This window comes from Humulus lupulus, chromosome 2 (assembly GCF_963169125.1).
Source record: "Humulus lupulus chromosome 2, drHumLupu1.1, whole genome shotgun sequence".
In the NCBI taxonomy this organism is placed as follows: domain Eukaryota; kingdom Viridiplantae; phylum Streptophyta; class Magnoliopsida; order Rosales; family Cannabaceae; genus Humulus; species Humulus lupulus.
The window spans coordinates 264,271,980-264,284,075 of record NC_084794.1 but is presented as its reverse complement, the minus strand read 5'-3'; the positions used below and the strand labels follow the sequence as shown (position 1 = coordinate 264,284,075).

General features: G+C 40.4%; 1 non-coding gene across 1 annotated transcript; it reads left to right on the top strand.

The window, feature by feature from the left end:
- The first annotated feature begins 8,814 nt into the window (after window positions 1-8,814).
- LOC133820813 (small nucleolar RNA R71) lies at window positions 8,815-8,921 on the top strand. Its single transcript, XR_009887212.1, has one exon. It is a non-coding gene; the product is annotated as a small nucleolar RNA R71 (small nucleolar RNA).
- The last annotated feature ends 3,175 nt before the right edge of the window (window positions 8,922-12,096 follow it).

Sequence of the window (12,096 nt, the reverse complement as noted above, 5' to 3'; positions counted from 1 at the left end):
GAAATATTATCAATAGTCATACTTTTGTTATTAAAAAATGAGAGTCGCCTTGTGTTTATTAAAAAATGAGAAGTACATCCCTCGTATATCGTTGTATGTTTCAGTGTGCGTATAGTGTTAGAAGAGCGTGTTCCAAGTAACCAAGAAAGTTCCCTTTCTGGTTACTTGGGGGGGGCATATATGTCCTGGATACAACCAGGTTCCGAAACTTAGAAGTTAATTCAAATTGGTTAATCGATGTTTTTCTTAAAAAGCACGAGGTATCAATAAAAAATTAACGCGAACTAAGTTTTTAAAATCAATGTCCTAGATACAACCAGGTCTCGAAACTTAGAAGTTAATACAAATTGGTTAATTGATGTTTTTCTTAAAAAGCACGAGGTATCGATAAAAAATTAACGCGAACTAAGTTTTTAAAATCAATGTCCTGGATACAACAAAGTCCTAAAACTTAGAAGTTAATTCAAATTGGTTAATCGATATTTTTCTTAAAAAGCACGAGGTATTAATAAAAAATTAACTCGAACTAAGTTTTTAAAATCAATGTCCTAGATACAACCAGGTCCTAAAACTTAGAAGTTAATTCAAATTGGTTAATCGATGTTTTTTCTTAAAAAGCATGAGGTATCAATAAAAAATTAACGTGAACTAAGTTTTTAAAATCAATGTCCTGGATACAACCAGGTCCTAAAACTTAGAAGTTAATTCAAATTGGTTAATCGATGTTTTTTCGTAAAAAGCACGAGGTATCAACAAAAAATTAACGCGAACTGAGTTTTTAAAAATCAATATCCTAGGTACAACCAGGTCCTAAAAACTTAGAAGTTAGTTAAAATTGACTGGCAGTGCTTTGTGGTTTCGAAGAAAAAGTCAATAAACTAACGCAAACTAAGTTTTTACCAAACATGCTAAAAAAAATAATAACAATAATAATAAAAATAGATTTAAATGAAACCAATTGTCTCGAGGAGGAAAAACCTCATGGTAAAAGATTACAAGTAAATAAAGAATACAGAAGTCTTAGGCCCCCCAGGCCGCTCCGATGAAGTCACCCCTTCGATCTCTTGCTCACTAGCAGCAGAAGTCTCCCCAGTCTCAGAAGGCGGCTTCTATTGAAGGCGGACCTTGAACTTCTCGAGGAATGGCTCCCACACCTCAGACGCTAGGAAGGAGAAGTCGCCATCCTGGTTGAAGGCCCAGCAGTGATAGAGCATGGCCTCCATGGAGGAGTTGGAAGACGCCCTCTCTGCCACGGCGGCGGCCTCGGCCTCCAACTGCTTAGCCTTGGCCTTCTCGAGCCTCCTCGAGCTCGGTCCTCGCAGCGGCCAAGGCGACCTGTGCAGCCTCGACCTTCAATTGTTTAGCCCTGGCCACCTCCAGTTCGGCCTTCGCAGCAGCCAAGGCGACATGTGCGGCCTTTTCTCTTTCTTTGGCAGCCATCAGGGAAACCTTGGCATTTTTCTCTTGCTGTTGTGCAGACGTGAGAGCGGCCTAAGCAGTCTAGAACTCGCCCCTGATCTCGTCAATCCTGGCCCTGGACCGAGCTATGCTACGGTGTAGAGCCAAAGCCGCCTGCAAAGACATAGATAGTAAGGCATGTGCTGGAAAGAAAGCAAAGAAGCATGTGCTGGAAAGAAAGCAAAGAAGCATGTGCTGGGAAGAAAACAAACAAAGTTAACTAAATAAACTTACCGTGAGGGTCATCCCCTGAGAAGACTCCATAACATTCTCGGGGCTCCTCGTCTCGATCTCCCGCAAGTCCCTCGGGGTGGCATTGTAGTAATGATCCACCGTATAGCTCGCGGTCTCGTAAACCATCCCTCGGAAGGCCTCGGGGATTTTCTCCAGAGCCTGGGTGTTAACCGGGATACACACGGTGGGGGTGGGAGCTGGCGGGGTTCCAGCTGGTGCCTCCTGTTCCTGAGTAGGGACTAGAGGTCGCAGGGGAGGTGGGGGCATGTTCTCTACAGCTACAGGGACCTGGCTCCTCCCCTTAGCGGGAGACTTGGAGGTGGTCCCGGGGGGAGGAGTCTTCTTGGTCAGCCGAGGTTTCTTGACCAGTGCCCAGACGATCCAGAGGGAGGATTCCCCCCCCCCCCCCCTCCCTGGACGATGGACCGCAGGATGTTGTCTCCGGGTTGGGCCATCTCTTCGCCTGAAACAGAAAAGAAGGGGGCGTTAGTATACATGTTAGGTTACTTCATTACAAGAAAAGTCTAAAGGTGTATTGAAAAGGTCCTACCCTCTGAGCTAGAGGAGGAATCTATTGCCACGACCTCCGGCCTCGGAGCTTCTATGGGGGAGTCTAAGTTTATAACTTCGCAAATGAGAGGGGTCTCTAGGTCCAGATCCACCTCAGGACTGGACTCCTCTACATACTGCCTAAGCCCTGGAGCGACTACACCCTCCAGAAGGGAGGGCCACGACCTAAGGTTGGTCTCATACTCCTCAAAAAAAGTTGACCTAAAAGCTAGGGTGTTGTCTACTACTACAGTGCCCCTAGGGCGGCCCATATCATGGCGCAACACTAGTTGATCTACACACTGGAGTAGGGTTATGTTAAGGTCTGGGTCATCTCGATGACGATGTACGAGCTGGCTTGGGTTAAACCTAGCAAGCCTTAGGTCTGCGGCAGCCCTGTCTAAGTCCCTAAACAGATATGGGTTACCTTGGCCGGAGGGGCCGACTGCTGCCCCGGACTGAATCTGATCCGCATCGAGGCCCTGAGCAGGCTTGAGGGCTCACTTTCATCGCACGACCGGCACCTCATCTTCCTCATCCTGCTCGTCACTGTCCGCAGCATCCCTCTCGGGGATAGGCACCAGCTCGCGAGCTACTAGAATAGCCCGCGACCTCCTCAAGGCCAGAGTTTGGCCCGGAGAAATTAACTTACACACCAGCATCGTCTCATCAGATATGAGTTGGCGGTAGTCTTTTTCACTTGGTGGGAGCCTCGCCAAGGTTTCGTATTGACCCCCAAGGGTCACCGATTTGGCCGTCCTCGCAAAAATGGTTGCACGATGATGTTCAAGTCAATACGCGTGAAAAGAAATAAAGCAGTGTGGTGATTTTGCAAGCTAAGAATAGAGAGAACTTACGAGGACGGTTGAAGTAGTGGTATTCGCAGTTGCGAAACCCCGTCGAAATGAAGAACTGGTCCTTGAAGTCGTTGGGGTGGCTGGGCAGCTCGATGACTGTAGGAGAGTTGGGAAAATGGGTCAAATAGTAGAACCCGTCGCCTCGCCCCTGTTGATTCGGGATAGCTTTGAGGAAAAAGAAGAAAAGGATGTCCGCTGGTGTAGGGACCTCCCATTCGTGCCTCAGGAAGAGGTACCTCAGCCCCGCTAGCATACGGTAGGAGTAAGGGGGCAGTTGGAAGGGAGCCAGCTTCACATAATTCAGAAAATCTGTGAAGTACTGGTCTAGGGGTAGGAAGGCCCCGGCCTTGATGTGTTCGTCGCTCCAAGTCGCGAACTCCTCGTCGAGAGGCATGCAGCTCCTCTCGCCCTCGAGGGGAGGTCGGGCAACAAGAGCGCCTGTCACAATTTCGATGTTAAGGGACAGCAGGATCTTGTTGACCCTCCCCTGGATTGTAATCTTCGAGACTATCCTCTCTGCCTCGAAGAAAGCATCAGGTCCCACCTCGACCTCTTTCTCCACTGTGGGACCGAAGTGGGGGATGGGAGAATCCACAGCAATCCCTTTCCCCTTGCTGGCCTACTGGGATGATGAGTCAGTCGTGCTCTTCTTGGGTATGTTCTTCCTGGGCCCCATCTGGTTGCCTAACAAACAAGAATGAATAAAAGTTTAAATAGGCGACCTAAAAATAGAAAAGGCAATATAGCGCGAGAAATGATTTTCAAACACGGGCTGAGGTAATCTTAGCCTGCGGTGTGTGAAGCCACGCGTTGCCATGGTCACGCGCCCACGTTTCCAACAGATCCCCGATTGCTCGGGATCTGTGTGTCAGGAGGGTCAGGATAATGCTTGCCTTGGAAGGAAAGTTTTAAAAAGCAAAAGCGCCTAGGAAGCGTGACTCCTAAGCTACTCAGTTTTGCACCCAAGAAACCTCTCACCTTTCTACAGTGTGCGACTAAAAAAGAAGTTTACCTAACAGAGAAACGGAAAGAGAAAAACATGAACCAGACAGAGGACTTACAGTGTTTTTTCCGTGTGAAAGTCGCAAAAAGTGTAGGAATCGAAGTCCTGGTGGAGCCTTTAAAGCTGGACTGACGAAGAAACTCTTATGGCACGAGCGTAGGGATCTCTAGGATGATAACCGGAAAAAGAAAAACTTATAAGACTAAAAAGGAGAGAAAATGAGGAATAAATTTCAAATAAAGGGTGGCTAATACAGAAGATGGCCAACCTTATATATACGTAAGAGACAAAGGAACGAGGACCGTTCGATCAAATTAATGCGAGATACGAGGGTCATAACTCGAAAGGCGAAACGACGGCCGAAGGCAAGCTAGGCCATTTATTGCAATTCTCGGAAGCCGAACACTCACCAACCATGGCGCTCCACATGTCCGATACCCACGCAGTGGGCGGGACATGAGGAGTCGAAAGGGAAACTTAAAAGCCCTCGTTGTGAAGGTCACAGATGACATCTTGGGTCACGAGCAGGGGCTTGGGGGGCAAATGTACACCCTAAACATCTGCGCACTATTGGCGAGCTGGAAAAAGGCCTAATTCGATCTGCCATGTGTAAATAGTCCACACGAAGCTGTTGTTACGGGCTTCAATCTGTCCAGCCCGAGCTCATTAGAGAGTTAACTGCTACTCGGAGGCAGCAGGTCAGCAGTATGGATGTCACGAGCTGGCGCTACGTTGAGCTCGTGATGCAGCAGAGATCTGACACCCGAATCCTTGTAAAGTCAATCACTCAAAACAAACGTGTATATATCATACATCACGTGTCTCTTCAATTCCTGAATTCTTGGACGCGCAGTATAAACGTGCATGTTCAAGCATCCCACGCCTGATTTGGGCCATGCGGCCCATTCTCCCTCCTTACCTATTAATTAGACCACACTTCACTGTAAGGTCTAGGAATTAATCATCAGTGTCACAGAGATGACGTGAAGGGTAAAGAGATCACGGGATGACCCCATTGCCAACCCAGGTATCCTCTTCCTATAAATACCAAGATCCTGGGCAGTGAAGAGGTTAGGATATTTTTGTAAAGAAATACTATGTAAGAAATAGCCAAGAGATATCAATAATATCGACTAGTGGACTAGAGGGATTTTAACCTTCAAACCACCCAAAAAGAAAGGAGTGATCACCTTCCCATGATATTAATTTCTCAAGTCTATAATTTAGCTATTTTCATATTACGGTTCACCAATTAGCATTAATCCATCCTACTTATTCGTATAATTACCTGTTGGTGAAGAACCGCGTCAACAGGTGGACTATCAGTGGGATCGTTGAATTCAATTCGAGACAAGTGGTCCGCGACGACATTTTCAACACCTTTCTTGTCTTTGATCGTTATATCAAATTCTTGCAGAAGAAGGATCCATCGTATTAATCGTGCCTTAGCATCCTTTTTGGAAAGGAGATACTTAAGGGCGGAGTGATCTGTGAAGATCGTAATAGGTGATCCAATCAAATAAGATCAGAATTTGTCAAGGGCAAAGACGACGGCAAGCAACTCTTTTTCAGTAGTGGAATAATTCATTTGAGCACTATTGAGATTTTGGCTTGCATAATATACAACAAAAGGTTTCCCCTCCCTTCGTTGTCCTAGCACAGCTCCCACAGCAAATCTACTGGCGTCACACATGATCTCGAAAGGAAGACTCCAATCGGGTGACTGAATGATGGGAGCGGAAGTGAGTGAATTGACAAGCGTTCGGAACGATTCCTCACATTTAGGTGTCCATTCAAAAGTGACATCTTTGGCTAGGAGGTTGCTTAGCGGATGAGCAATCATTGAAAATTTTTGTATGAACCTCCTATAGAAACTAGCATGACCAAAAAATAACCTAACGTCTTTGACAGTCTTAGGAGTAGGCAGGTTGGAGATAAGGTCGACTTCGGATTTATCAACCTCAATTCCTCTTTCAGAAATAATGTGCCCTAAGACTACGCCAGAAGACACCATGAAATGGCAGCATAAGTCTTTTCTCAATACACCATTTTAAAACAGCTTCAAGATGAAGAAGACATGTGTCAAAGGAGTTTCCAAAAATGGTTAGGTCATCCATGAATACCTCCACTGATTTTTCAATCATGTCACTAAAGATGCGCATAATTCATCTTTGGAATGTAGCTGGTGCATTACAGAAGCCAAATGGCATACGCCGGAAAGCAAAAGTGCCAAAGGGACAAGTGAAAGTGGTCTTATCTTGATCCTCTAATGCAATCTCAATTTGATAATAGCCAGAATAGCCATCAAGAAAGCAATAGAATGGATGACCAGTTACACGTTCAAGGATTTGATCAATGAATGGGAGTGGAAAATGATCTTTGCGGGAGGAGGCATTTAATTTTCTATAATCAATACACATGCGCCACTCTGTCACAATTTTTGTGGGGACAAGGACTCCTTTTTCGTTCTGGATCACGGTGACACCAGATTTCTTAGGCACGACTTGAGTTGGACTGACCCATTTTCTATCAGCTACTAGGTAAATAATACCAGTGTCTAGCAATTTCATAACTTCATTTTTTACAACTTCTTTCATTGTGGGGTTTAGTCCCCTTTGAGGGTCTCTTCGAGGGATGGCCTCGTCCTCTAGATTGATTCGATGGGAGCAAATTAAAGGGCTAATACATTTGATATCAGAAAGCATCCAACCTATCACAGATTTATGCGTTCGCAGTAGCTCGAGTAACTGGAATTCTTGAGAATTTTGAAGGTTGGACGAGATTATAACTGGAAAGGTTCCACCGTCTCCCAAGAAGACATGTTTCAAACCCTCAGGAAGTTGGGTCAATTGAACAATTGAAACCTCTTCGGCTGAAGTTTTCGGCTGTGACCTCTCACGAGGTAGCTCTTTAAAGCGAGGTTGCCAAAATTGAGTCATTCTATTGCGCGAGTCTGTGTGATCTGATATTGCAAGAGTAGACTCAATAGAACTGGGACTTTCGTTGTCAGACAGAAAGAAGAGTTCATCAAGATTATCAAAGTTGCTTCGCAATTGAACCTCCTCGGGAATTAAAGAGTCAATCATGAATGTTTGATAGCATTCATCATCTTCTCGGGGTTGTTTCCCGATGTGGAAGATATTGATTTCAAGAGTCATGTTTCCAAACGATATCTTCATTAGACCATTCTGACAATTGATCAAAGCATTTACAGTAGCAAGGAATGGTCTTCCGAGGATAATAGGAATTTTACACTCCATGTTTACCACAGATTGGGTATTAAGAAGAAGAAAATCCACTAGGTAGTATAATTTTTCAATTTGAACTAAAACATCCTCAACAATACCCCTAGGCATTTTGGTGGAACGTTCAGCAAGCTGTAGCACAACAGGTGTTGGCTTCATTTCTCCAAGACCGAGTTGCGAGTATACAGAGTAAGGCATGAGATTTACACTCGCGCCAAGATCAAGTAAGGCTTGGCTGACTTCATGGGTCCCAATTTGGCAAGAAATGGTGGGACAACCAGGATCTTTGTATTTTGGCAGTGTCTTTTGTTCAATCACTGCACTTACTTGCTCAGTTAAGAAAGCATTCTTCTTGACATGGTGCTTCCTTTATGCATTGCATAGATCCTTGATGATTTTGGCATAAGTCGACACTTGTTTTATGATGTGAAGCAAAGGAATATTGATCTTCACTTGTGTCAAGTGCTCAAGGATTTCAGCTCGATTATCAGGAAGTTTCCCAACAAGTTTCAAAGCTTGGGGAAATGGTACTTTTGGAAAAGCATTGAGTGGTGGATTTTCGAGAATAACTTTTGGAGTACCGGGAGAGTTGGATTTTATGAGTGGGTCTTGCAAAGTTTTAGTGCTTCTAGCCGTGATGGCATTTACTTCCTTAACATTTTGATCATTAGAATTCGAAGATTGAGCCATGTGTTGGCCTTACACATTGAATTTTGGTTGGGAAGGAAGTTTGCCTTTTTCCGGAATGGCCAAGGATTCAGTCAATTTTGAGAATTGAGATTTCATTTCCTTGATTTCTTCCATCATTTGGTGATTTAGTTTGGCTTGTTCCTCTATGAATGCATGAAGAGTATTCTCGAGAGAATTTCTTTGTGGATGAGCATTGTATTGAGGTGTAGAATACGCCTTTGATGGTTGAACTTGTTGCTCATTTCTCCATTGGCCTCCAGACGATTGAGCTTGGTTGGAATCTCTCCAACTGAAATTTGGGTGGTTTCTCCAACCAAGGTTGTACGTATGGGAAAATGGCTTGTTATATTCTCCTAAGGCATTGCATTGCTCCTCATAAACCCCCCTCATTTCATTAAAAGCTAAGCAGTCCTTAGCTAAATGCTCCGTCCCTCCACAAACAAAGCAAGGTTCTTGCGATTCTGCTTGAGCAATCATATGCGGTTTTTGGCCATTTTTTGTCATTAAGACCTCAAACTACTTTTTCAAAGCTTCGAGTTGGGGCTTAACACTATCATCTTCTCGAATTTGATAAATCCCAGATGGTTTGTGTCATTCGGTGTTATCAGTAGCACTTGGACCAGTCTAGGTGTGAGATTTTTTTGCAGTTTCTTCGAGATATTCAAGAGCATCGTGTGGCTCTTTTTCGAGAAATTCACCATTGCATAGCATTTCTACAAACTGGCGCTCACGACTCGTGAGGCCTTCATAGAAGTAATTGACCAAATGCCAGTTCTCATAGCCATGGTGCGGGCACTGATTTAACAGATCTTTGAATCTTTCCCAGACTTGATAGAACCGTTCATTGTCCTTTTGGGAAAATGTGGAAATCTATCGTTTTAGACTGTTGGTCTTATGGCTGGGGAAGTGTTTGAGAAAGAAGAATTTGGTCATCTCCTCCCATGTTCCAATAGACCTAGGTCTCAAAGAATATAACCAAATTTTGGCTTTGTCCTTCAAGGAGAAAGGGAAGAACTTCAATCGCATAGAATCGACATTTTCATCTAGGTTATAGAACATGGCTACTACCTCCTCGAATTCTCTAATATGCACGTATAGGCTTTCGTTTTCCATTCTATGAAATGTGGGCAAGAGTTGAATCATGCCAGGTTAAATTCTAATGCGGGCATATTAGGAGGGAAGATAATGCATGAAGGCGTGGAAGTGCAAGTAGGATGGAGGTAGTCATTGAGAGTTCTTGGTTGGATTTCATCATTGCGAGCCATTGCAAATGGATTATTATCAGTTAAAGTTTGTGGAAAAGCAGAATTGGTGGAAGGAGTTCCGAAAGGAGTGGCAGATGAATTGGAAGAAGTGTCACTGGAAGTTTCATGATGATTCATCCACTCTCGGAAATCAGAATTTGATTTATTTTATGTTTTTATTTTTTTGATTGATTTTTTTTTGTTAAACTTGTTCCCAGGTATATTTGGAGGTTTTTGGTTGATCTCCAACGTCTTACTAGAACTCCCCGAGGTTACTGAGTAGGTATGGTGGATCACAAGTTAAACCTTTTAGACCAAACAACCTTTAAGCAGTGTGAAATTGCTTATTTTGACAGAACAAGCTTAGTTTTCTTATAATGATAAGTTCAACAATGTAATAGTGCAAATGTATATGCTTGAAATGTTCCCAAGCTGATTGGCAAGGTTGCCAAGGTACCACTTTAGACCCACACTTGCCTAGACAGAACTCCCCGAGGTTCCCAGGTAAGTGTGGAGGGTAACGCTATCACAAACATTATTTAACAACCAATCTTTCTAGACAGAACAATATCAGTTTCTACAATTTGTAATATAACACAATTGTTCCCAATACTAAGCGTTTTATGATTAAAATTTTATGTTTTTTTATTTTTTGGAAAACCTAAATTCTAAGGAAAACTAAGGCAAAGAAAAAGCCTAAACTAAGCAACAAAATAAACAATACAAAAATAAAATAAAGAAAAGAGAATTAAAGTGAAGATAAAATAACAAGCTTAATTTTTTTTTTCAAATATGTATTAAACTAAAACAAACAAAAAAATAGAAAAAAAATTAAGAAAGATAATTGAAATAAAAATTAACAAAAAAGAAAAAAAATAATTATATAAATATATATATATATATGGTTCTCTTTTTGTAACCAAAAGAAAGGGAAATGAAAAAAAAAAGAATAAATATATATAAATATTTATTTTGTCACGTTTTTTTTGTTTTTTGTTTTTATATAGATATATATATATATATATATATATATATGAATATGTATATTTTTTTTTTGTTTTACCGAAAAAAAAAAAGGAAGAGAAAAAAATATATATAAAAATAACTATTTTTTTTTTGTTTTTATGATTTTTAATTAGTTTTTTTAATAATAAAATTAACTAAAAATTAGTAAATAAAAAAAAATAAACTATACTAACACAATATTTATACTAACAAAAATACAAATAAAGTTACTAACATTTTGGTAAAAATTTCACTAAACCTTGGAAAACTACCTCCCCGGCAATGGCGTCAAAATTTGTTTAACGCCCAAAATGTGACTACCACTAAACGGTGGTTGTAGTAAAATCGGACGGTCGATCCCCAAATAGATAATCTAAAACCAAAAGATTAGCAGAAAATAACACAAAAAGTTAGTAACATGAAATAAATAAAAAATGGAAATAAAAAGATATTTGAGATTTTGGTATTGTCTTTTTGATGAAATGATAAAGTGAGATAAGTGAAATAAAAGTAATGCGTAATCAAGAGTTTGAGAAATAAAAAGGTTTCAAGAATAATTCATATGCTTGTTTGGTTACTTAGTTACTTGATTTACAAAAATACACAAGTAAATAGTTCACATCCCAACATTTACTTGGAAAATCTAACATTAAAGTCCATATTCTTTTCTAACAAAAGTTCATTTGAGTTATAAATTTCTTTACTTTAGGAGCACAATGTTAATCTTATGAAAAATCTAAAAATGACAAAATACCCAAGGCTAATAATGCAATAGAAGATTAGACATAAAATTATGTATCAATATTACTTTTACTAATTAGAAGCACATCGAAAGAGCATGACTAATCCTATATACTATTAGCACAAGTAAATAAAGATAACAAAATAAAGATGGGGATGAAAGAACATAAATAACTCAAATACATTACATTAAGAACATAGTAAATCAAAGTAGCAAAATAGCATCACTAGCATATGGAATCAGCATTAACCTTCCTAGGAAGATTAGGTCATTATGCTCATAATTCTCACAAAATTCTAAGAAGAAAGTGAGTAGAAATTTTGTTATAGTTTCTTTACTCTAAAAATTACATATCAAATGTGAAAGAAGAGTCCCTATTTATAGAAGGAGAAAATGACTAAAAAGAAATTAAATTACAAATGGAGTCTATAAAATAAATTTGAAATCTTAATAATAAAATTTGATTTTAAAAAATCAAATCTTATTATTAATATTAGCCTAGCTATTTTAGTGAATGGTCATTTTGCTATTTTTCTAAAACACCACAAAATATGAGCTTAAGAGCTCAAAATGGAAAGGTGCAAGACCCAAAACCCACAAAAATTGGGTTGAAGGCTGAAAGTGTTGACCAAGTGCAGCCAATAGAGATGCGCCATATGTCCAGGTAGTGGCAAGTTTGGGCTTGGGCTTGTTTGGGCTCATTTTGGGCCAAAATCCCTTCAAAATGCCACTTTTTCAACTCTTTTTTTCACTTTTGATTCTTTCTTTCTTCTTTCTTTTTCTTTATGCTAAAATGCAACTTTAATTCCTAAAAAATAACAATAAATTAAATTATAATCAAATATTTTCATTTATAAAATAAATTATATTAATTCCATGAAAATATTAATTAAACTTGATTCATTTATACCATTAAGATCACTAAATATGCATTTTTCATCAATAATCATAAACACAAGCTTATTTGTACAAAAGGTACACTTTTTGAGATTAGAAAACAACTTTTCTTTTCTTAAAACATCTAAAACAAGTTTTAAATGCTCAACATGATCATCCAAGTTTTTGCTAT